Below are 27,685 nucleotides of genomic sequence, written 5' to 3'. Positions count from 1 at the left end.
TCTCTCTCTCTCTCTCTCTCTCTCTCTCTGCCTGCCTCTCTGCCTACCTGTGCTGTCAAACAAATAAATAAAAACTTAAAAAAAAAAAAAAAAAGAACTGCCTTGGATCAAAGGTCAGAGCACTGCAGTATCTCTGGGAGTATGTAACTCTATGGTATCCTGTATCCTCCTCCCCTTCTTCAACTGTTCGCTCATCTTCCACAGCCTCCTCTTTTCCTATTATGTGTTACTCTCAGCTCCCCATTACAAGTTTAAAGATCACAAGGAAACTGAGCACAAGGAAACTGGAATAAATCACTATGGAGAAAAAAAAATAGCTAAGAAATAGGAATTAATTAAAGGGTTTTCTTTTTAGTTTAAAGGAATCCTAGAGAATACTTTCATTTTTCTGTATTTTCAGCAATCTCTTTCTTCAACCACATTTCCAAACAGGGGGAGCATCATTCATTTTCCAAAAAGCAAACACATTCATATTCCATATCAGGGGGTATAGTTCAGGGGAAGAGCATTTGACTGCATATTCCATATCAACCTGTTACTTTATCAAATTTTATCTAGTTAACTGGAATGCCTACAGACTCTCTAATATATATGAACCAGGAGACAACTGACTTTGTTAAATATTAGACTCCTACTCTACATGCCAGACTGACCCCTCTTCGGACAAAGCAAGCTATTAAACACAGGTACGATAAAACTCAGATTCCTCCTGAGCAACCTTCTGCAAAGTAAAGTCAGAGGGTAGTATGATCCCCACCAGAATACCAATGTAAAGGCATGTGGTGAGTCAACAAGTACTCTGAATTCAGAAATGGGTTCAGACCAAAAAAAAAAAAAAAAAAAAGATTATATAGAAGGATTTAAAAAGAATAACTTTTTCAAGGAAAGACACTTATTGAAATGGAAGCTGTGAGCACCACAACTGACCCTCACTACTCAGTGTATGGGATTTGGTCACCCAAGCACAGAGGTTCAAATGTTACTTGATTTTTGCAACTGAATGAATGGATGTGAAGGGTTAGAGTTAGCTCACTGAATGCTTAATCAGCATGTAGGGAAAAAACCTGGTCTTTTCTCACAAGGCCTTACTCCAGACTTCTCTGCATTGATCCTGACTAACCCAAACAGTGCCAACTCTGTTCGGAAACCCCAGCACACAAAGCTGTGGTAAGTGCAAAAGTGATGAGGGATGGCCTAGGCAGAGGAGGACCGTGTGTAAAGTTTGCCTCGCACTCTGCTCAGCTCCACCCAGATGGGTGACTAGTGTATCCACCGTGCCTTTCAAGGGAACCTGGAAACATTCTGTGTTTCTCTAGAAATACTCCCATCAAATTAGCTCATTCTAAGAGCCAAAAGAAAACATTTTGTCTCCCTCTCTCACTGTTTCGTTTCAAATAAATAAATAAAATATTTTTTAAAAAAGAAGGGGGGGTACCTGGGTAGTACAGTCAGTTGAGCATCTGCCTTCAGCTCAGATTGTGATCCCAGGGTCGTGGGATGGAGCCCCGCATCAGGGTCCCTGCTTAGCAGGGAGCCTGCTTCTCCACTCCCTTTGCCTGTGTTCCCTCTCTCACTGTCTCTCTGTCAAATAAATAAATAAAATCTTGTAAAAAAGAAAACATTTTGTCTCTTAACATGTCAAAACCCAACCAGAGTTAGCACCACTCACCACATCCCTGATGCCAGTGAGGGATATTTCCAAGTGACGGCTCCTCTGAGAGAAGAGGAGCCAGCAGGTCAGGAGACCATTAATCACAGATTCCTAGCTAAGGTAACTGGATCTGCCCATTATCCCAGGATCTTTTCCTTCTCACTTATTATTTATATCCCATCTACTCTCCCACTCTCCCACCCCCCACTTTAGGACCTCTCTGGCTCTCTCAGAAAATTCAACAACCAACACACCATCAACACACACAACATCTCTCTATGTTATATACCGAATTGCTATCCTATAGTTTTATAACATTATCAATACTTCAAGTATCATTTCCTGAACATGTTCTGTTTTCTTTTCCAGTAATTATTTCCCTTCTTCTGATAACAGCACCAATTTTAGTTTTGGGGTTCCACTCATTCCATATAATCCATTCATAGCATTTGAGCGAACCTCTAGTTCCAAGCCAATCAGCACATCATACTCTCTAGCCAAAGGGATTTGGTTTAGCAACAGGCATATAAGCCAGCTGGAGCCAGTTAGACATAAGAAAGATTTTGTGGCACTTTCTGAAATGAGAGTCCACAAACTCCCCTGGATCAGTTTTTCATGAAGAAGTAGAGACCAGAGCAGCTGCGCGCATCTTGCCTCCAGGAGGGGAGGACCTAGGGACTAAGAATGAAGCCAAAACCAACACAGCAGAAAGCAGAGCCAGTGAATGAAAAGAAAACGTAACCCGGCAGGGCTGAATGCAAAATCCCGCTGTGCTAAAAACCCTGATGATTTTAGTTACTTGAAACACATTTTTTTAAAGCCAGTTAAACTGGATTTCTGTTGCTTGCAACAGAGTCCGAACTGATATATAGACATAGTTTACAAAAAGAAAATAAAAAGGGGGGTCAATTCCTCAAATGATAGAAAATATTTGAACTTTCTGATTCGGGAAAAAAATTTAATCATATTTTCTAAGTTTACATCTAAATAAGTATTATTTTGTCATCATTTTTTTAGGTTTTTTGGGGGGCAGAGAGAAAGAGAAAATCTTAAGCAGGCTCCATACCCAGCACGGAATTCAACGCAGGGCTCAATCTCACGATTCTGAGATCATGACATGAGCTGAAATCTAGAGTTGGATGCTTAACCTACTGAACCACCCAGGCCCCATTTTTAGTTTGGGTTTTTTTTTTTTAAAGATTTTATTTATTTATTTGACAGAGAGAGAGAGAGATCCCAAGTAGGCAGAGAGGCAGGAGGAGAGAGAGGGGGAAGCAGGCTCCCCGCTGAGCAAAGAGCCCTATGCGGAGCTTGATCCCAGGACCCTGAGATCATGACCTGAGCCGAAGGCAGAGGCTTAACCCACTGAGCCACCCAGGCGCCCCTAGGTTTTTTGTTTTTTGTTTTTTAATCTGAGTATGGTTGACACACAATGTTACATTTGTTTCGATGTACTACATCATGACTCAACATCTCTATATGTTATGCCGTGCTCACCATAAGTGTAGCTACCATCTGTCACCATACAGTGCTTAACAATATGATTGATTTTTGTCCTAATTTGTATTTTACCACCACCACACCTAATCCCAGAAATTCAGTGCATCAGTGAAGTATAGAAGTCCATTTATGGTTGCTCACACAGCACTGAAGACTATATTCCTAGCCTAAAGGCCTTTGGACTTACGGCTTCTTTGTTCCTTTTTTCCCTTCTCTATATCCAGAAAGATCCTTCCCATTTCTCCTAACTCGTTTCTTGTTAAAGATGACAAACTGAGTAGTAATATATTATGAGGAATGGCAGGTCTTTCTGTTATGAGGGAGGGCAGGCAATCTAGCTGCAATAATAAATACTCAAAGGCAACAAATCGTTACAATCAGGAAATTACTAATGCATTGCACATAGGAAAAAAAAAGAAAGAAAGAAATGTACCTAATACATGACAGTAAAAATAACAGACACCTAAGATGTTTGTAGCTTCACCCAGTAGCTCACAAAACAGGGCTCCCCAAGTATCAAAGTTCCTATAAGTTAGTTCAATTTTCGAAGGGGTGCTTGACCTACCACGGGACCTACTGCTGCGTGGAACAATACTGTGCTTCCAATTACAAAGGGAATAAGAAAGATGTATGGCAGACAGGAATTCAGGAATGAATGAGGCTTAAAAACAAACAAACAAACAAACAAACAAAAACTCCCTATCTAGTCTTTTTAAAAAATATTTATTTAGTTAGTTATTTTTAAGTAATCTTTACATGCAGTATGGGCTCAAACACATGAGATCAAGAGTCTCGTGCTTTTCCGACTGCACCAGCCAGGCACCCGTGATCTAGTCTTTAATAGCATTTTTATACATGATTAGATATCCATGTATGATTTATACATGATTAGATATCAATTTCTTCTCAAAGAAATTGACCTGAAATAGACTTTAAGTAGGAATATTAGGAACAACAAATTTATCAAATCTATTTGCTGCTATTATTGTTTTGGCTTTCCAATTCACACTATTTCCAAGAGATGTCACCATATTGCTATCCAAAATTATACAAGCTGCTTAATTATTTTCTATTTTTAAATTCAAGAGGAAGAAAACATTCTAAAAGATAATGTACCCCATAATTAAATTTTCTTTTGTTGTTGTTGTCATTGTTGTTCTTCCTTTAAACTAGACTTTAATCTCCTTCATCAGATTTTAGCCTCAATATATTTTAGCTATAAACCTATCTGTCTAGACTCTAATCCTTCCCTGTTAACAATTCTTCTTTCCCATTTTACCCTTTGAAAGATGTTCTCTTTCTTCCAAGGTTGTCCTGATTGTCCCTTAACTCTCCTTCATGTCATTTCCTGTCCTGAGAAACTCTATTCTCCTACATCTAATTCTTCACATGCCCTCCAAACGGAGCTCGAATTTCACCATGAATTTCCCCATTGGCCACATTTTGTCTCAGCACATGTTTACTGAGAACATCTAAGGCACTAGGTGTTGTTCCAAGTGTTGGAGGCAATCTAATGATGACTAACACACAGCATCAGCTCTCAAAGAATTTATAATCTAGTAAGGGAATCAATAAACCACAGAGGACAGTAATGGCAAACACATGAGACTCCTTTACCCATTATAAATGCCACTTATTAATCCCAGTTCTTTCCAAAAAGGCCTTGAGTTGCCTCTGGAACCGTTTTCCAACATGGCCTGATACAGCCCCTACTACAGAGTCAGCCCTCCAAATGAACTAGGATGTCACCTTCAGAATTATTATGCAAGCTAGAATGAAATCAATAGGAAAGGAAGAATCTTCCAACTGCTCCCGGTCTTCCAAAAAGACTTTCAGAGGAGGTACTGTTTGAGCTGGGCCTTGAAAAATGAATAGTCAGAGAAAGATGCAAATCCCAGTTAAGGGAGAAAATTCTTAGTGGTCTCCCCAGAGAACACTCACTCTGACAGAATGGAGTTGTCTAAGTGTCAATATTGAATAACAGTACCTTATCTAATTTTTAAGTTTTTTGAGAGCAATGGAATATCTTCTATTTCTTCTGTAATTAAAAATATTACAGTGAGGGTGCCTGGGTGGCTCAGGTCATGATCCTGGAGTCCCAGGATTGAGTCCCACATCGGGCTCCCTGTTCAACGGGGAGTATTTCTCCCTCTGCTCCTCCATCTCATACTCTCTATCACTCTCTCTCTCTCTCTCTCTCATTCTCTTTCAAATAAACAGAATCTTTAAAAAAATATTACAGTGATAAGATGATGCAATACAACATAAATACTCAAAAATCACTTTTAACCTCTTGGTGACAATAATGGTGAGTAATCTTATTCAAAAGATGTCACTTCTCTGAAAGCCTTTCTAAAAAATAACTGTTTAATATCTTTAGTAACTGTTTCTAAGTCCTTCCACAAAAGAGCATTACAGTTCTTCAGTTTATTGCAAATATAGCTTTCCTTTTTATATATATCTTTCTTTTTTTTAAATCAGCCCTAATGTTGAACTTATAATACAAATTCTCAGCTATTAGCACTAAACCATAAAGCACAATGAAAAGTATCTTCTTTAAATAAAATGAGTTTATCTTTTTGCCTACTGGGAATTTCAACTTCTGACATGAAAAGTAACCCCTGCCATCTCCAAAGGTGTCTGCATGCTACACCTCCTATTGGGAGCAGGCCAGTGCTGGCCAGCCTACAGACTCTTCCTTTTTCCATTCAACTAGGTCAACAGTTCACTCCTTATGCACCTCAGAAAACAAGCGATCTTCTCACTGTAAGCCATACTCACTAAAAAGGAATTTTCTATTATTTCCAAGACTCATAGCTTCATCTGTATCCTCTTACCTACTGACAATGGACACATTTAATCTGCCTACTTGGTATTTGTGCCAGTTAAGGTATTTTCACTGTAAACCACAAAAACTGATTCTGGCAAAATGTGCCAAAATGGAACACCCTGGAAATGCTGGTTCAAAAAGTCAGGGAGGGCTAAACAAGCAGGCTCTGGAAGGCCAGAAGCCAGGCAGTTCTAAGGAGCTCCACAGTGGAAACTTTCAGAGCTTTTAGAGCTGTCTCCAGGTGCCTCAACCACCACCAGTTGCAGATGACAGTCTAATCCCCAGGACATCAGTCTGATGGGCAGAACTCAGGCCACATGCCCAACCCTGTAGTCAGGGGATACCAAGAAGACCTAGAGCTATAAAGAATCTCTTTGGCCTGGGTTCATTTGCCTTCTACACAATCTCTGTATTTCCAAGAGGCAAAAACCAAGGTTTAAATCTGTCTCCCAAGCAAATGCAAGCATGCCATTCTAATAGTTTTCTCCTGAACTGAACTCATCCCACCCAATTAAGAACACCTGGGTGTTGGGGCGTCTGGGTGGCTCAGTGGGTTAAAGTCTCTGCCTTCGGCTGGGGTCATGATCCCAGGGTCCTGGAATCGAGCCCCCCATCGGGCTCTCTGCTCGGCGGGGAGTCTGCTTCCTCCTCTCTCTTTGCCTACCTCTCTGCCTACTTGTGATCTCTGTCAAATAAATAAATGGAATCTTCAAAAAAAAAAAGAACACCTGGGTGTCATATAAACAGGACTCAATAAATCTCCGCCAAACTCTCTATCCAAAGAAATCACAAAACACAACACTCACAGCAGTCCAAAAAGGCAAGGGAGACTTCCCTTATCTCTCTGACAGTAATAAACATTCTTGGGTACTCACCATAGGCCAAGCACTGTTCCAAGTAGTACACAGACTGTCTCAATCTACACAGAAACTCCCTGAGGTTGGTAATATTACAACTCCTATTTCACAGTAAAGCAATTGAGGTCCAAGGCTTCGCAATAAGTGGCAGAGCTGGGATCCATACCAAGAAGTTTTCCAAGTCCAGACCCTAATTATACTCCATAGTGGTGGTCTCCATACATTCCCCTCTACCCCTACATCTCATGTTATACACCCAGTGACGACTTCCTATTAGAACCTGCCTAGAACCTGGCTTTCCGGCATACAGTTAGCGTGAAATGTAGACAGTTTTAAAGAGGGTCTGAGACAGATTAGTTAATAAAGAGAGTCAGAGTTGGTTTTTGCAGGTTGTAAAATAAAGTGTCTCAGAGTTTCAACTTCTGAAAACACCGTTTTAATTTATTTATGTGCAATCTGTTTTACTAGAAATCCAGGGAATGCATGGAAGGATTTAAATGAGCTTTGTGAGAATTATATGAATTCTTTTACATTACCTTTTTTTCTGTCTCTACAAAAGTATCTTACTCTTACTTTCTATGTATTATTTAGTCACTGGAAATTATACATGAGGGAGACTCCCAGACTGTAACTGCCTATATTGCCAAATATTTCATTCAGAATAAATGCCTCAACACAAATGCCAAAGAGCTATCAAAGAACAGGAAGCTGAGTCACTTCCAAGGGCTCTGGAATAATCCGGGCATTACTTCCTAGTTTATAATCCTTTCCCCCCATCTCCACCCAAGAATTTCCATGTAAATGATTCACAACACAGACATTCTTGTCCAGCTTGTGTCCAAGTAAGCTGGTGATTCCTATCCAGGGTGTTTCCAGGTTGGGGTTTGAAATTTAACCTCCAAAGCACACATTGGTTTAAATTTGAAATGTTTCACTTTGTACATAAATTAAAACTTTTCAGGAGTTGAAACCCTGAGGCACTTTGTTTTACAACCTATAGAAACCAACTCTGACCCTCTTTATTAACTGACAAAGGAAGAAGGAATTACCATATATGTGTGTGTTTAGAAATCCTAAATTTCTATCAATTATGGATAAAAATTATTAGTGCCAAAAAATGATATTTTCCAACAAATGCAAAGGATGCCATATTACAAAGAATCAACATTGTCACCACAGATTTCTTAAGGAATATAATAATTCACAAAACTATGGTTTTATCATTCTTTCAATAGCCAGCATGCTACCATGGAAGGATTCTGCTAGCTGAACATAACAGGTCAGAGCCATTCCTACCCACAGGAGATGGACACCTCCACAGTGCAAGTGGATATCTGCCCAAGCACTGTGAGGTATCTGAACCTTTTGCTGTGGAGAATGGGAGGCAGAGCCCACTACCAGCTCTGGAAATTTTCTCATATCAGAATCTTGGCATTAGAAAAAGTAAACAGCACTCTATATTTATTGAGTATTTTATACTCTCCAAGCATCCATTTTACCTCTTTAACCTCTTATTAGACACAGGTCTCCCAACAAAGAAACTGAGACTGAAGTTTAATGATTTATCACATTTATAAAATCCAGTCCACACTTCTCCACTGATGACAGAACGGGCATCTAGACAGGAATAAAATGCTGTACTCAGAGTTCTAGAACAAACCTTTGACAATGCTGGGTAAGAGTATTTACATCAAGAAAGGACTCAGAGTAAACACCACTGAAGACAAATAACAACCAAAACTAGAACACACTGGCATTAATGTTTCTATGTCACAGGTTATATAGCTTTAGAAATAAAGAAAGAAATTAACAAGAGTACAATGACTGCGAGAGGTTAATTGCCAATAGTTTAATGAGTCAAAAGCAAACAATGATACAGAAAATCTGTATAATAAATTGTAAAGCTATAAAATTTTCTGTAACTCTCAAATTATAATCCTTATTTTCCTGAATTAAATCAAAATTACCTCAAAGACCTACTCAATATGATCACTTGAGAAGACCAACACTAGTTGTTAAATAAATCCCTCTCCATTCTCTGAGCTATACCAGGACTCCAGAGCTTACAAGAGAACAGGAAAAATGGGGAAGACACTTTCTGACACCACCACCTTCTGGGCCCATGTCAACCATTCAAAATCGCTAGCATACACACCCCCAATTATAAGCCTAGAAACGGTGACCCTTCCTTCCAAAGGTTAGTCCCAGTCATCTGAGACATCTCCTGTGTATGCAGTCTCCCAAACTGTAAGCCTCAAAATCATCTTGACTCCATTATCCTCTCCCTGCAAAAAACCGTAACTTACCACCAAATCCTACCTCCAAATTCTGGAATACCCCTTCTTCCTCATCTTTACTTCTCACTACCTTAGTCCAGCACTCTGGTGTCTTGTGAGGGCTACTTTAGCAGGTTCTGCTCTCCCTGACTCTCCCCATCCAGTACTTGGCTCTTACTCTGTGTCCATCCGTTTCAACATATATACCCTTAAACAGAGCCAACCTAACAATGCATTTAATGAGAATTATTTTACTTAAGAATTTGTGGAAACGTGGAGAAGAAAGTTCACGTTGCCCACAGCTGGACAAAATTCTGCACATTTTCCTTTAATTAACCCACCCAATCTTTCTCCCAAACTCCTCTCTGGGATAGCGCCTCCTTGCCTGTCACAACTCCTGGACCACCCGCTTTAGGTTTCAGCCTCCCACTTTCCAGGGTATTTCTTTCCTTAACCTCCACTCCAACCACTTTTCTTATGTTGAGCAATTCAACTCTTGGCTCAACTTCTGTAGTTTGCATTCTTTCACCCACCACCCTGTCACCAAACACACCTTCCACCAAAGGGTCCAGTAGGCAGTAGGGGAATAGCAAGTAACAAAAAGGACAAGTTAGTAGCCACTCTAGCCCCTATGACTAAGAAAATTTTCTAAACTGAAAAATCGGTGACCTACTGAAAACATCCTTTTAAAATGGTCACTGGGGGGGCGCCTGGGTGGCTCAGTGGGTTAAGCTGCTGCCTTCGGCTCAGGTCATGATCTCAGGGTCGTGGGATCGAGTCCCACATCCCCACATCGGGCTCTCTGCTCAGCAGGGGGTCTGCTTCCCTTCCTCTCTCTCTGCCTGCCTCTCTGCCTGCTTGTGATTTTTCTCTGTCAAATAAATAAATAAAATCTTGGGGTGCCTGGGTGGCTCAGTGGGTTGAGCCGCTGCCTTCAGCTCAGGTCATGATCTCAGGGTTCTGGGATCGAGTCCTGCATTGGGCTCTCTGCTCAGCGGGGAGCCTGCTTCCCTCTCTCTCTCTCTGCCTGCCTCTCCGTCTACTTGTGATTTCTCTCTGTCAAATAAATAAATAAAATCTAAAATAAAATAAATAAATAAAATAAAATAAAATGGTCACTAGGGGCGCTTGCGTAGCGCAGCCGGTTAAACCTCTGCCTCTTGGTTTTGGCTCCGTCCTGAGTTTAGGGTCTTGAGAGATGGAGCCTGCATCGGGCTCCGTGCTCAGCACAGAATCTCCTTAAGAGTCTATCTCCCTCTCCCCCTGCCCTTCCCGCTCATGCTCTCTCTCTAAAGTTGGTAAATAAATCCTAAAAAAAAAAAAAAAAAAAAAAAAAGTACAAATAAAACAGCCACGAAACTAAATGGAAATTAAAATAATAATGAAAAATGGTAATTTTTTTTGCCCAGAAAATTAGCATCCATCCTTTTAAAGAATAAGAACCAGTTGGAGCAATAGTTCCGGGAAATATACAAACCCACTGTACTGGATGCAAATTGAAACAAATTTTTTGCAGGATAATTTAGTAATAACAGGACCAAAGTCTCAAAAATGTTAATGAAGGAATCCCACTTGCAGTAATTATTCTACAGAAACAAGCTGAAATCAGCGGAGAGATATTGGTATAAATATGTTCATTTCATCATTACTTATAATAATGGAAAACCTAAAACAACCTAAATTTCTAAAATAGAGGATTTGCTTAATAAAATATAGTATACTCTTATAAAAGTCAGGCAGTCATTAAAAGTAATATTCTTAAAGAATATGAGGAAAAACTTACAATATATTATCAGGTTAAAATAAAGAGGATTATCAATACCTGTAATATATTCCCAACTCTGTTTAAAGTATATATCTGTGTAAGGAGTGGATAGTCAAGATGATAGAGGCAACAAGTAAGCTCCTCCACCTGTTTCAAACATATAGAAATGCTGGATAAGGGGAACCTGGTTGGCTCAGTTGGTCAAGTATCTGACTCGAGTTCAGCTCAGGTCACAATGTCAAGGTTATGAAACTGAGGCCTGCACTGGGCTCTGCACTGGGGATGGAGCCTACTTAAGATTCCCTCTCTCCCTCTCCCTCTGCTTCTCCCCAACTCTCTCCCTCAAAAAAAAAAAAAAAAAAAGTTGGATAAAATAAATATCTTTAAATTTTTTCAATACATATCCAAGCCCAAGCAAGCAAAAGAAATCTCCTGGTACCAGAAATGAAGTGGGAAATCAAGCAAGAGCAGGTCCACATTCACATCTCAAGGGACAGGAGTTGAAACCTATGAACACAGCAGAAACCTGGAAGTGGAACATAAAGCTGGAAAACAGGAGGGCCATCCTCTCTGTAAAGAGAGATGCTCAACATAGAATCTATATAGAAAAAAGTCACACAGGAGAAATCAGAACCCCAAATCTGCCCTGCGTGTGGGTGTGAGGTCTGAATTTCACATCACCTTACTGCAGGAACCTATGAAACCATATGGATCTTGCAGGTAGAAGCAAAACCGCCCATAGTCCCAACTCCACCACCTAGAGCATACACTGAACTCCACTAAGGAAAAGAAAATATTCGATCAAGCCCCCATCGGGCTCTCTGCTCAGCAGGGAGCCTGCTTCCTCCTCTCTCTCTGCCTGCCTCTCTGCCTACTTGGGATCTCTGTCTGTCAAATAAATAAATAAAATCTTTAAAAAAAGAAAAGAAAAGATTCTGGAGATAGGCTCACAAACATTACAAATCATTTAAGAACCATCATGATAGAAGACAGTAAAAGACTTCTAAACTGGAAATCATGACAGAAACTTTAAAATAAGTAGGGCTGAAATATTCAGAAATAAGGAATTCACATAAAGGAAAAAAAAGACACAATATTTAAATACATTTATTAGTATTTTTTAAATGAACAGGAGATACTATACATAAAACTTATTACAGGAGCTGTTTAGGGGGTGAGGAAGTGAGATTATATATATCTAAATTTTTTTTCTATATACTTATTTTCCACAATGATCACATATATCTTTTATAACAGACAAGAAATGAAGGAAGGAAAAAAAGTGAAGATTCAAATTTAACCATTCCTACATGACAGTTAAAAACAATTTTGAAGGGGTGCCTGTGTGGCTCAGTCGGTTCAGCATCCAACTCTTGATTTCGGCTCAGGTCCTGATCCCATGGCTCCTAGGATCAAGTCCTGTGTCAGGCTCCAAGCTCAGCAGGAGTCTGCCTGGATATTCTCTCCCTCTGTCCCTGGCCCCACTCACGCTTGCTCTCTCTCAAATAAATAAATCTTTAAATAATAATTATAATAATAATTTTGAAAACTGGAGGAGATACACTTTGATGTACTACTAGAACAAATCCATGCTGGTATCTAATGGAATGCCCCTATATCATGAGATACCACCCCAGCCCACACCACATGTTCTAATCATACTGAACACCCCAGCAACCCTGGAACCCTAGCTCTTCTTTAATACCAGCCCTCTGCACATGCCCTCTTCCTGGAATTTCTTTAGCCTTTCCTTTCCCTGTAAATTCCTGGTAATCATTCCAAATCCAGGTAAAAACCATTCCCCTCTGGAGTCTTTCTCAACTCCCTCAGACCAAACAGCTATGTCCCTCAGCAATGACAACAAAAGTCAGTCAACACTCTGGTGAACGCCAGTGTGCACACTGTGTCTTTTGTCCATCCTACCTCCATCAAGGACTATGCATTTGGGGATGTAAGAAACACATTTTCTCAGATTATCTCTGAATATTGAGTGTCCAATACATTGCTTACCCATAGGTGGTACTCAACGAAAATTTGTTATTTGAATGCAAGTGCAGAAAATCATTAAAATCCTCTAAGTATAAGCTTAGAGGAATCATCTGCTCAGTATAGTTTTTCTCCCTTAGCCTCAGAGAAGTGAATTAGAGTCATCTACCTACTGTTGGCTAACATCTTCTTGTAAAATTGCCATCACAAATACTACTTTCCAGGTCTTTGATTTTTCTTATATACTGTCCCCGATGTGCCATGCATGTAATTATACTCATTTATCTTCCCCATTCTATAAAATTCTCCCAGCTGATTTTAATTTTTTAAAGCTTTGTTTTTTTTATTATTTATTTTTAAGTAATCTCTATGCCCAATTTGGGGCTCAAACTCATGACCCCAAGATCAAGGGTCCCATGCTCTACCAACAGAGCCAGCCAGGCCCCCCTCCCAGCTGGCTATAATCAAAACCTTAAGTCATTTGCATGTAAGAGACATGGTTGCCCTAGGCTTCCTTGGACACCAGAAATACATGTAGAAAGAACAACCTAAATTGACTTTCAATTCAATCAAATGAAGTAAATAGTTAATGATGACTTAGGGTTCAACACTATGTTGAGATATACAAGATAATAGATTTTCTGTACTCAAAAAATTTAAATTCATTAATTCATTCAGCCAACAGATACTGAGGAGCACCTATGCTTTTAGCCCAATGCAAAGCACTTGAGAAGAGCATCAAGAAATTTAATATTTGGTCTAGGCATTCCAAGAGCTTACAAACTAGTTGTGGTGGTGGGCGGCGGGGGGGATTGTGTGAGAAACACAAATAGAAAGTTAAATAGCAATGTCAGTATTATATGTGTAATCAATAAAGTTCAGAAAAAAATGTTAAACGATGATAAAATGATGTTAAGATCATTTTTAAGATGTTATAAGAGGTGTTACAGGGTAGATGGTGTGGTCTGGACACAAAGAATTAACAGAGGAGAGAGAGGCTTCTGTATCACCCAAGTGATCCAGAAAGTGTTTCATGGAGGAGCAGGAACTGGGGAGAGACATGTGATCTCATGTAAAACAGGGTAAAACTGCTCAATAATAACACTGTTTTACAATCCCCCTGCCACATACCCTCCACCATTCCACTGCTGGATTCCACTGGATTTGAAGGGGATTTGGGACTTTTTTTTTTTTTAAAGATTTTATTTTTAAGTAACATCTACACCCAAGGTGGAGCTTGAACTCATATCCTAAGATCAAGGATTGCATCCTCTACTAACTGATACATCAAGGAACCTTTGGAATTGAGGATACTAATGAAGGGACACCACATGGGCTACAGACTAACAGGGAATTCACTCTTCCACAGATATCAGCAGGGAGGGACATCCACACCCAGGACTACACAGGAACCTAAGTCTCACAAGAAGGCAGTATCAGAGAAATAACAGTCTTAAACTAAACTCCCTACCCTCAAATCCATGCCATGATAAGATGAAATTTCTGAAAACTTAAATACCACCCAGGGAAGAAGACAACTGAGTTCAGCCTTAAATGACTGTTTTACCCTGTATGACTAGAACAGTCTTCCACTATATGGCTACTAATAATAGAAACTATGCTGATGTAGGAAAAATAAAGATATTTTATACTCACTTCAGTTTTTGAGGCCTGAGAGTTGATCCTTGCATAAAAATCAAACCTATTTGACAAAGCAGGAAAGAATATCCCATGGGGAAAAAAGTCTCTTCAACAAAGGGTGTTGGGAAAACTGGACAGCAACATGGCAAAGGACATGGGCCACTTTTTTACACCATAATATAAACTCAAAATGGATTAAAGACCTAAACAGGAGGCCTAAAAACATAAAAATCCTAGAAGAGAGCACAGGCAACAGTAACTTCTTTGACATTGGCCAGAGCAACATTTTCTAGACAGGTCCTTTAAGGCAAAGGAAATAAAAGCAAAAATAAACTATTGGGACTACATCAAAATAAAAAGCTTCTGCACAGAGAAGGAAAACAGTCAACAAAACTAAGAAGCAACCTACCAAATGAGAGAAGATATTTGCAAATAACATATCTAATAGAAGGTGAGTATCCAAAATATATAAAGAACTTACAGAACTTACCACCCAAAAAACAAATAATGCAATTAAAAATGGGCAGAAGACATGAATAGACATTTTTCCAAAGATCATTAGATGGCCAACAGACACGTGAGAAGATGCTCAACATCCCTCATCATCAAGGAAATGCAAATCAAAACTACATTACACCTGTCAGAATGGCTAAAGTCAAAACCACAACACACACACAAAAAGCAAGCTTTAGCAAGGATGTGGAGAAAAAAGAACACTTGCACACTATTTGTAGGAATGTCAACTGTGAAAAACAGTACGGAGGTTCCTCAAAAAGTTAAAATAGAAGTACCCTGCAATCCAGTAATCACACTACTAGGTATTTACCCCCAAAATACAAAAACACTAATTCAAAGGGATACATGCATCTCTGTATTTATTACAGGTTTATTTACAATAGCCTAGATATGGAAGTAACCCAAGTACCCACTGATAGATGAATAAGGGAATGTGGTGTGTGTGTATACATATCTGTGTATAATGGAATATTATTTACCCCTAAAAAAGAATGAGCTATTGTCATTTGCAACAAGATGGAGGGAGCTAGAGAGTATAATGATAAGCAAAATAAGTCAGAGAAAGATAAATACAGTATAATTTCACCCATATGTGGAATTTAAGAAACAAAACATATGAGAAAAAAGAGAGATGAACTAAAAAGCAGACACTTAACTATACAGAATAAAGTGATGGCTGCCTGCGGGAAGGTCGATTAGAGAGTAGGTGAAATTGGTGACAGATTAAGGTGTCCACTTTTGATGAACACTGGGTTATTTACGAATTGTTGAATCACTATACTGATCACCTGAAATGAATACAATACTTAATGTTACCTAGAATTAAAATAAAAACTTCTTTAAATTTTATAAATTTTTAAAAATCTAAAATAAGGTAGCACATCATTACATTCCAAAATGAGCCTCAAAGACACAGATAGTAGGGCTGCATTTTAACACAGGAATACTAACTCCACACCAATACTCTGGTTTCTCTTCAGAGCGCATAAATCTTTCGCCTTTTACTAACTCCACCCGGAGGCAGTCTTTTTTTTTTTTTTTTAAGATTTTATTTATTTATTTATTTATTTATTTGACAGACAGAGATCCCAAGTAGGCAGAAAGGCAGGCAGAGACAGGGCAGAAAGCAGACTTCCTGCTGAGCAGAGAGCCCAATGCAGGGCTCAATCCCAGGACCCTGGGATCATGACCTGAGCCAAAGGCAGAGGCTTTAACCCACTGAGCCACTCAGGCGCACCCTGAGGCAGCCTTTTTAAAGCAGGTATCGTTCTGCCAGCCCTGAAATATCATTATTTTCCCTATGTTCTGAAGACCATACTCACAGACCAGTTAAGTGGGCCATGGGTTGTTAAAGATGCCAATCCTTCAAGCCAGCATTTCTGCCTTAACAGGGCAGCAGTCCCAGACTTCCTTCTCAGCACCCTGTGCCCTCTTCTACTCTGCTATGAAACCTGACAAAATCCAAGATGCAGTGCTAGGTTTCCATCTCACCAGCTATGCAATCTTGTGTAGCTGAACTCTCTGAATCTCACTTGTGATATTGTAAGTGATAATACCTACACCTCATAAGCTTGTCAGGATCAAATGGAAGAGCATACATGAAAGGCCACACCTGATTGCCTCTTCCAGGAAACTATATGTTTTAAACTACTATTATAGAATAAAGAGCTGTATTCCGTTTTTTTAAAATTTCAGAATCTCAGGGGCACTTGAGTGGCTAAGTCATTAGGCGTCTGCCTTCGGCGCAAGTCATGATCCCAGGGTCCTGGGATCTAGCCCCGAATCAGGCTCCCCACTAGGGGTGATGCCTGCTTCTCCCTCTCTCACTCCCCCTGCTTGTGTTCCCTCTCTCTAGCTATGTTTCTCCCTGTCAAATAAATAAATAAAATCTTTTTTAAAATTTTCAGAATCTCAGGCAAAGTGAGTCAACAGCGAGGAACATTGTGGGAGAGAGGTCTCCTGGCCCCCACACTCACACCCGTACACTAATTGTACTTGATCACACCTAATGAAGCTGGCCAGCCTCTTCAGGAGCTGTGACAGCAGGAGAGTGAGAAGAGGAAAAAGAATGGAGGTAGATAAAGTTTGCATTTAAAGCAGTTCCTTATTTTATGTAGAGATGTCTAGAAGGATATTCACGTATGATAAAAAGTAATGGCACAGTGATGGGATTTTTGGATAACCTTTAACTTGCTGCTTTGTTCTTTTCTTTAATTCATATACTGAAAACACACACATACTTTAAAACTACAGTTAATTTTGGGGGCTATGCCTTCATAAGCTTTTCATATAGCACTATTCATAATAGACAAGACAACCAAAGTGTCCAACAACTGATGAGAGAAGAAACAAAATGGGATGTTATCCATAGAATGGAACATCATTCAGCAATAAGAAGGAATGCAGTACAACATAAGTCACAACTCGGAGGATCCTTGAAAATATTATGCCAGTAAAGGAGCATAACTTAAACATAAAACTACTTACCCACTTTTAAATATCACATTTTACATCTTCTCCCATGATCTCACAACTTTTTATGAACATCTTTTTAAAACTAAATATTTATTTTTAACAGCTTTACTAACAGCTTTATTTATATTATATTTATTTCTATTTAACAGCTTTATTAAGATATAATTAACAGGGGAACCTGTTAATTGCTGTGGCTCAGTGGTTAAGCAACTGCCTTCGGCTCAGGTCATGATCCCAGAGTCCTGGGATCTATCTAGCTCCACAACAGGCTCCTTGCTTAGCAGGGGTACCTGCTTCTCCCTCTCCTTCTGCTGCTCCCCCTGCTTGTGCCCTCTCTGACAAATAAATAAAATCTTTTTTTTTTTTAAAAAAAAGCTATAATTAACAAACACTAAAGTATACCTATTTAAAGTACAAAATTTGAAGTTTTGACATACTACACACATCACTATAGTCAAGACAGTGAATATAACACTCCCACAAGTTTCCTCACACTCTCTGTAATACCTTACTCCCATCTCTCCCTGTTGCTGGGCAACCAATAATGTGAATAATGTCACTACAGTTTAGTTTGTATTTTCCAGAGCTTTTAAGATTTTATTTATTTGAGGGAGAGAGAGAGAGAAAGCAGGGCCAGGGAAAAGAGAGAAGCAGGCTCCCTGCGGAGCAAGGAGCTGGATGCAGGACTCCATCCCAGGTGATCTTTCCAATCCTGTTACTTTTAACCTACCTATGCCTTTATATTTAAAGTGCAGTTTCTTCAAGGCAACATTTAGCTGGGTCTTGTGTTTTCACCCAATATGAACTATTTCTGCTTTTTAACTAGGGAGTTTAGACCATTAACTATTTATTTATTTATTTATTTATTACCATGAACCTTTTAATGTGATCATTAATATAGTTGGGTTTGAGTCTCTCATTTTGCTCTTTGCTCCACCTGTTCTTTGTTTCCTTTCTTCCTCTTTTTCTATCTGCTTTTGTATTACTCAAATATTTCTTATAATTCCATTTTTCTCCTTTCTTGCTCAACTCTGTTATTTTAGTGGTTGCTTTAGTGTTTTGTACTCATTGAAGCTTCTCGTCAAGTGATATAACACCACTCCATGTAGAGTATAAGGATGTTACAGTGGCATACTTCCATTTATCCCCGCCAATACTTTGTTATTTTTGTTATCCATTTTACATATGTTATAAACCCCATACTACATTGTATTTTTCCATTTAAGTAATTATCTTTTAAATATACTTAAATAATAAGAAAAGATCTTAGAGTTGACTTAAATATACAGTACCATTTCTTCCTTTGTATAGATCTGTATTTCCATATGGTATTATTTTCTTTCTGCCTGAAGATCTTCATATAACATTTTTAAAAATTTATTTTATTATTTATTTGACAGACAGAGATCACAAGCAGGCAGAGAGAAAGGAGGAAGCAGGCTCCCCACTGAGCAGAGAGCCAGCCTGATGCAGGGCTCGATCCTGGGACCCCGAGATCATGACCTGAGCTGAAGGCAGAGGCTTTCACCCACTGAGCCACCCAGGCATCCCCCCTATAACTTTTCCTACAGTGGGGATCTGCTGAGGATAAATTTTTCCACTTTACATGTCTGAAATGTCTTTATTTCATCTTTATTTTTAAAAGATATTTTTGTTGGGTGTAGAATTCTAGGCTGACAGTTTTCCTTTCAGTATTTTGATGATGTTTCTCCACACTATTATGCACATTTACAACAAGAAATATATATTATCTTTATCCATCTTCCTCTGTATGTAATTATATAAGTGATCTTTTCTCTCTGGTTTAAGATTTTATCCCTAAAGATAAGATCCTTTATCCTGGCTTTAAGCAATTTAATTACAATGTGCTTTGATGCAGTTTTCTTCATGTATGTTTTGCTTTATACATACATGAATTGACCTTGTTGGGTCTAGAGGCTCATACTTCTCAGCAAATTTAGAAAAAAAATTTTTAAGATTTTTATTTATTCATTTGAGAGAGAGGGAGAGCACAGGCAGGGGGAGCAGCAGACAGAGAGGGAGAAGCAGGCTCCGTGCTGAGCAAGGAGCCTGATTCAGGGCTGGATCCCAGGACTCTGAAATCATGACCCAAGCTGAAGGCAGTTGCCCAACCTACTGAGCCACCCACATGCCCCAAATTTGGAAAAATTTTAACCATGATTCTTCAAATATTTTTTTCTGTTCCCCCTCCTTAGGGACTCTATATACATGGATATTAGGTCACTTAAGTCCCACAGATCACTGATGATACTTTTAATTTTTTATAATTCTTTATTCTGTTTCATTTTGGATAGTTTCTATTGTTATATCTTCAAAATCACTATTCTTTTCTTCTACAATGTCTGATATGTCCTTAAGACCATCCAGTGTATTGTTCATTTGGCATGTTACGTTTTTCTCTATCTTTATCTCTAGAAGTTCAGTACAAGTCTTTTAAAGTATTTTCAATGTCTCCACTTAACTCTTCAAAGCATTTGGAATATAGTTGTAATGACTGTTTTGGTGCCATTATCTGGTAATTCTAATATCTGTGTCAGTTCTGGGTCATTTTTTGGTTGACAGACTTTCCCCTATCATTATGGGTCACATTTTCTTGCTTTGCTCATATATTTCATGCTCAGTATAAAAATCTATAACAACTGCTGTACTTGGGAGGTATCCTTCTGGACTATTTTAATTTACAAATTATATATATATATTTATATATATACTATATATATAGGTATATAAATATATATATGTGTATGTGTGTGTGTATATATATGTATATGTATATATATATGATTTTTTAAAATGGGATTATGCCATAGATTTTAAACACTATTTAAATAGCTACTATATTGGGAAAGGCAAATGAAAACAATGACCCAACATCTTAAACAGTCTCCTCTCCAGAGTGGTGTATATCTGAAAGAGGTGAAGATACGCATACTCTCTAACATACAACTCCACTTCTAGAAATTTATCCCAGAGAAACTCTTGTACAAATATACCAAAATAAAGGTAAAAGCACACCACTGTTAATAGTATTTAAAAATTTGGGGCATCGGGGCGCTTGGGTGGCTCAGTGCGTTGAGCCTCTGCCTTCAGCTCAGGTCATGATCCCAGGGTCCTGGGATCGAGCCCCGCATTGGGCTCTCCGCTCTGCAGGGAGCCTGCTTCCTCCTCTCTCTCTGCCTGCCTCTCTGCCTACTTGTGATCTCTGTCAGATAAATAAAGAAAAAAAAAATTGGGGGCATCTGGGTAGTTCAGCCAGTTAAGTGTCTGCCTTTACCTCAGGTCATGATCCCAGAGTCCTGAGATCAAGCCCCACATCGGGCTCCCTGCTCAGTGGGGAGCTTGCTTCTCCCTCTCTCTTGTTATCTCTCTCTCTCTGACAAATAAATAAATAAAATATTTTAAAAAATAATATCAAAAAATTGGAAACCACTTGAATTCCTGCATCAGGTGACTGGATAATTACAGAATATTCACTTAGTGAAATACTACATAACAGTTAAAATGAAGTGGATACTGGTTTTAACATGAGAAATATATGTTAAGTTAGGAAAAGTATACAGCAGCTATCATTTGTAAAAAAATTTTTAAAGCATTTAAAACAGTATATTATTAATGGAAAACACTAATGGAAAAATACAGATGGTTGGGGAAAATAATTACAATGCCAACTTCAGGACTGTCAGTGAGGTACAGGATTAAAATGGGGAAGAGCCTTCAGTCATCTGTCTAATGTTTTACTCCTTAGAGAAAACAAAGAGCTGACACATAAAATAAATAGAAAATTGCTGACATTTCTTAAATCCGGGTAGAGAAAATGTGTGTATATTGTATTATTCTCAGTATTCTTTTGGATGTTTCACTATTTTATAACTAAAAATATGAAAGAAAACTTACACAGAATAATATTATACTACAACTGTATACAGCAGTACTTTCCATCATGCATTTTACTTAATCATCCTCTTCATCTGGTTTTAAGAATATACAGCAGAAAATCTAATCTGTTTTTAAAGAAAATTAGGTAGCAACTCTCCTAAGTTAAAATTTCAGTTTGTAAATACAGAGCAAAAGCTGAAGTGTGTGAGGCGTTGATCTATGACTTAAATAAAGAGCACCTAGAATGAAAGGCTGAATGATGAATAGGGTCTAAAACAGATCAGCCCAGACACAGTTACACACAAATCTACAATAGCATAATTTTTAAAGTTCATAATATCGACCATATGAAGAGAATCTACTATGTGCCAGGTCCTTTATATAAATTATCTCTAATTTTTTTTAAAAAATATTCTCTACACCCAAAGTCACAGCCCTGAGATCAAGTCACATGCTCCACTGACTGAGGCAGCCAGGTACCCCAAATTATTTCTAATCCCTAAAACAACCCCCAAAAGTAGAAGTTTATATCTATTTTTACTGATAGACACTCAAGCTCAATAAAGTTAAGTAACTTACCCAACACCACTCAGCTAATAAGCACTAGAGTCATATAATCCAAACAGCAGTGTCAAGGTCCATGTTTCCACTACTTCATATAAGGCTGGGCCCAGGAAAGTATTGGGATCTATGACAAGGGAATTTAACCAATCTCCTTACAGAGCCAGACCAACACCCAACATTTGCAATCTTTGGAAATATTACCTTAGTTAATTTCAGTACCTTAAAATAACATTGTTCTACTTGTATGTTTTCATGTGAGTCTGTTTACTCAGTTAATATAAGTGTCTCAGTGCAAACACACTAGACATTTCCATCTTAGCTAATAATAATGACCTAATTTTTTTTAAAAGATTTTATTTATTTATTTGACAGAGAGAGATCACAAGTAGACAGAGAGGCAGGCAGAGAGAGAGGAGAAAGCAGGCTCCCCACTGAGCAAAAAGCCCGATGCAGGGCTCCATCCCAGGACCCTGAGATCACGACCCAAGCCGAAGGCAGAGGCTTTAACCCACTGAGCCACCCAGGTGCTCCATGACCTAAATTTTGTAAAAACATAGATTTGAAACTGATTCTTCATGGTGGGCCAAAACCAAAGACTAAGGAAGACTATCATGACATTGAAGAAGTAGGTGCCATTATCGGGAAAAAAAGTGTCTCACATTTAAGTGCTAATTTAATTTCTTTTTTAGATTTTTTTGCTGAGGGAGAGAGTGTATGTGGAGTGTGGGAGCAGAGAGAGAGGGAGAGAGAGAATCTCAAGCAGACTTCCCGCTTAGTAGGGAGCCTGACCCAGGGCTCCATCTTACGACTCTGAGATCATGACCTGAGCGGAAACCTAGATTCATATACTTAACTGACTGCACCACCCACATACCCCTGCTTTCTAATTTATAAAGCACTTTCACATATGTTATCACTTTTGACCCCCATTAATCCATTAATTAGAACCAAAGATAATAATTTGCTATGTAATAATATGATCTGTTTCCCTATATTATTTTACTCCCATTTTACAAATAAGTAAACAGACTCCAAGAAATCAACCTACATGGACTAGGTCATCTGCTGCTGGGTGTCAAAGCTGGTACTGCTTTCAGTGTGCTTGAGTCCCAGTTCAATAAACCACACTGACTCTTGAATGTCTAAGAGCAATGAAGACATGAAGTAGGATGTCAGGGAAACCAAGGAATCAACTTTCCACATGATATTCAAGGAAGAGATCTGAGCCTCTTTTATATAGACATTGAAATCAGAAGACTCAATGTAGAGGTTTACAGGACAGTTCTATATATGGTTCTTTTTACTTTTTTAATCCTAACTTAACTCCCAATTCTCCCTTTTTTCTAATAAGTAAAATACTTACATATTAAATTCAATAAGAATTATCACTCATAAGTAAAATAATGTCATGAGTACATAATTAGTAGGAAATATAGCATGGCATTTTCAAGCTTATGGTTATATTAAGCATTGCTAAAAATATGATTTGCATAATAGTAAGGTCACAAAATGCTACAGAGAACTGAAAACATGCAAAAGTGATGAAAATCTGGTTAGAAAGGAAACATAAATTTATATTAATAGTTTATATTAGATGGTCTTTTGATTTTTAGCCTTTTTGAGCAAAAGCTATGGCCACTGCACCCAGAAAAATGCACACAGCTCTGAATTTTGCACATGACTTCAGAGAGTCTGTAGATGTACCACCTACCCTTAAGCCCATTCACAGACCTTTGAGAGGTCTACAGGCTCCAGGTTAAGAACTCCAAATCCAGATGCTCCCAAAAAGTTCTCTTGGGAAGAAAACATTTTAAGAATAATTTCTTAGAGAATATGTGCTCAACAACTTACTTCAACATTTTCAGTGAAAAAGAAGTGATTCGGCAAGGCTTGCTGGTATAAAACTGAGCAATAAATTACTGTGCCTCATGAAAGGCAAATGTGCACACATACAACCATAACCCACGTCTACTGATAAACATGTACAGACAGAGCTATATGGGAAGAATAAGGAGGAAGCAAAACAGGGGCCTAACAAAGATTTTCTTGAGAGGATAATGTTTAAGCTGAGTGGGCCTTGAAGAGTAAGGAGACTTTGAAAGTTGTGTTTGGGTATCACATATATTTCTAAAATCTTGACTTAAAACGCATATCCTAATATGTCATTCATATTTCTGAAAATTATTGCTTATAGAACAACTTCCAAGCAATGAGAGTTATTTATGAGAATGAGTTAATAGGTATCTACAAAAAAATAAGCAGACAAATAAATAAATGGGATAAAAATCCCAGATTTAAAAAAAAACCTTAGAAATCATCCAGTCCTGGGGCACCTGGGTGGCTCAGTCAGTGAGGCACTGACTCAGTTGGGTAAGCGCCTACCTTTGGCTCAGGTCATGATCTCAGGGTTCTAGTATCAGGCACCGCATCAGGCTCCCTGCTCAGCAGAGAGTCAGCTTGCCCCTTGCCCTCTGTTCCTCCCCCTGCTCATGCTCACTCTCTAAAAATAAATAAAATCTTTTAAAAAAAGAAGAAAGTCATCCAGTCTAAACCCCTCTATAGGTAAGACTGAGGCCATACTCTTAGCTCCTCAAAAGATACCAAGAATAAAGGTTTCCCCCAGAGGGCAAGAAGTGAACATTAGGAAGCAGTATCAAGGAATTAAATTAGATTTACAAATATTTAACATACTTATTTTCTCTAGCATCCTAACTTGGTCCTTATGATGGAGGATCCCATGTCACAATAGTTTAAGAGACCCCCAAGAGAAGAGTGAATATTTCACAAAGCAGGAGCTAGACAGTGGGCCATCGCTCCTTTGACCACTTCAGTGTTTCCAACATCCTGAAATTTATGTATGCCTCAGTGAATGAACTGACAAATGACATAACTTAGCTGATAGCAAGACTATCGTCACTAAATGGGCAAGTAGCTTTAAATGATGCTCACAGAGAAACTGGGTACTGAAAACACACTAATAATACAAACCTACAAAAAATGGAGGAGCAGACACCTTCACTCCTAATGAGTCTTCACCAGCTACATTAGAGAATAAAAGAGAGGTGAATGTGACCACAAATCGGACAAATGATCCAAAATCATCAAGACTACATAAAATAGTTTCACACTGTCTGTGGCAACAAACAGTACCCTGAGTGTATATTGTACCATATCAGTTATTACAAATATATTCCTTGGAACTGGTGTATACACAAAATGTTTTTATTGATGGGAGCAGAACAATGAAAAACCCTGGAGGCCACTGTTCCAAGGACAAAGAGCTCAATGTCCAGCCTCTACTGGAATAGGTAAAGGGAGAATTCTTCCCACCATATGCTACTTCTGGTTAATGACAGCATCTTTTCTATCCTGTGAGACTGAGAACTAGGATGGAAACATTTGGAAGGAAAGAAACAGAAGGAATCCTAAAAGCCTCAGTTCTAATACAAGAGTATAGTCAGGAAAAGCCAATAAATGTTTATAATAATTCTTAAAGCAATTCAGGCCCAGACATAGCAAGCATTAGAGATTAAAATCAGAAAACAGAAAAAAACAGGCAGCCAAGCACTCAGTGGACTATATTCAGGAGTTCAGGATGCATCCCTGCAGGACATACCTAACCCCAAATGCCACTCCATTCTCCACAGGCTCCTATTCCTATGATCCTTAGCAATAGGGCCTTTCATAGCACTGAAGCTAAGTCAGTGTGAACTTGGACTTTTTTAATGGCTAGATAAGGCCACACCATTAGTAACATTTGTAGCTATGCAAAGTAACATAATAAGGGTAATCAAATATCATGCTTTGGGTGGTAAGCTGATCTAAACTAAGGATCATAAAGGAATGTTATCCCCCTCCTCTGCAAGAACACAATTGAGCATTTGGCTGCTTCACTATGAAAGGACTAGCACAGGGGCACCGCCTTTGTTGGGCTCCAGGCAAATACAGGAAAGGGAATTCTGGCTCTTTGGAAAGCCATAAAAGGTGTCTTAAGAACTAGGTGAAATTTGTCCATGGTACTCACTTTCCAGAGTTCACTGGTCATGATGTGTTTCTTTCTCTCAGAAGAGCCACAGAGTACTCTACTCCATGATCCATACAAATAACCCGAAATGGTCGACTGCTTCACAAAGCTGAGCAGGTAAGTCTTAACTTACTAGGGAGGTCTGAGAGCTCAGGTCACTGCACAAAGGAAAAATACTTAAGTTTTCAGAAGCTGGCCCCTTTTAAGAAAACCCCAGAGTCTTTAATTCTTTGGCAGTAAGAGCTGTGCAAACTGCCAGCAGTATCAGTATCCAACTTTCCTCGACATGCATCATTCAAGACCTTCTCAGCTTTACATGAGCTGAGAACTGCTCATTTTCTGTTTTACTAAGAAAAGAGCTCAAAGGAGGCTGCCACAGCTTCCAGGACTTTGTAGGTGAAAGATCTATGGCTCTCCAGTCAATTTCAGAAACCTTTAAGAATGTTCACAGTGAAAGGCAACATGTTTATCTTTACTCTATATAAGGAAATTTTCTGAAAGCCCTCGGCTTCTTCCCAAATTCACTGAAACATTAGGGGGAAGGGGAGTTTTTAAACAAGAGCACTACCTCCAAGTACTTTCTGGTACTTAAAAATGTAGAAGAGCAAAAATAATGATAAAGAATTAATTTCAACTAAGGTATTTTCTTCAGACTCAAGATGGTTGGGTATCTTCTTTTCTTTTCTTTTTTTTTAAGATTTTACTTATTTATTTGACAGTGAGAGAGAGAGATCACAAATAGAGAGGCAGGCAGAGAGAGGGGGAAGTAGGCTCCCCACTGAGCAGAGAGCCTGATTCGGGACTGGATCCCAGGACCCCGAGATCATGACCCGAGTTGAAGGCAGAGGCTTTAACCCACTGAGCCACCCAGGTGCCCGGTTGGGTATTTTCTTAACATGTCCCAATACTGGCAACATCTTCTATTACCATTTGTGTTAGGTATCTGTGAAATTCCTTTAGAAGAAAGAAAAGTCTTGCTTATCCATGATAAAACCATAGATTGGAAGAGCTGTTTCATTAGAGTAAAAGAATCAAGCTTCAAAGCAATTATACATATACATTCTGAAGAGCACAGACTGTGTCTTGGCCCATTAGCATGTTTCTAAGAATTTATATACATTTCTAAAGGAAAATTAGTCAAATCAAAAATTATGAATTGAATTTTTTTTAAAGATTTTTTATTTATTTATTTGAGAGAGAGAGACAGTGAGAGAGAGCATGAGCGAGGAGAAGGTCAGAGAGCGAAGCAGACTCCCCATGGAGCTGGGAGCCTGATGTGGGACTCTATCCCGGGACTCCAGGATCACGCCCTGAGCCGAAGGCAGTCGTCCAACCAACTGAGCCACCCAGGCGTCCCATGAATTGAATTTTTTAATCCAACTCTGAGTAAACAAAAACAGCCCTTACTTATCTAACAAGTATTACTTAAGGTAGAAATAGTTTTCAAAACTGAAAAATTGAGGCACCCGGGTGGCTCAGTTAGATAAGCATCTGCCTTGGGCTCGTGTCATGATCCCAGGGTCTTGGGATCAAGCCCCACATTGGGCTCCTTCCTCAGCAGGGACTTTGCGTCCCCCTCTTTCTCTGCACCCTTCTTGTGTTCTCCCCCTCTCTCACTAACAAATAAATAAAATCTTTAAAAATTTAAGAAAAAAAGTAATTAAAAGAGAACTAAGAACAGTATGACTCTCACACCATGATTA

The 27,685-nt window shown here is 38.8% G+C and overlaps 1 protein-coding gene across 3 annotated transcripts in view; it reads right to left on the bottom strand.

Moving 5' to 3' along the window:
- The window catches only part of PLS1 (plastin 1), a 116,789-nt gene that overhangs the window by 58,431 nt on the left and 30,673 nt on the right, over positions 1–27,685 (bottom strand). Inside the window, exon 2 of one of the 3 annotated variants that reach the window (XM_044251540.1) lies at positions 25,983–26,140. The exons of 1 other annotated variant lie outside the window; for it this stretch is intronic. The gene's annotated coding sequence lies outside the window, so the exon portion shown is untranslated. Of the gene's footprint in view, positions 1–1,435; positions 1,471–25,982; positions 26,141–27,685 lie in introns of those variants that run through there. One more of the 3 variants, XM_044251541.1, reaches the window with a different exon arrangement.

The sequence above is a fragment of the Neovison vison genome, chromosome 6 (assembly GCF_020171115.1).
Source record: "Neovison vison isolate M4711 chromosome 6, ASM_NN_V1, whole genome shotgun sequence".
Taxonomy (NCBI): domain Eukaryota; kingdom Metazoa; phylum Chordata; class Mammalia; order Carnivora; family Mustelidae; genus Neogale; species Neogale vison.
This window is presented reverse-complemented; position numbering and strand designations above follow the sequence as displayed.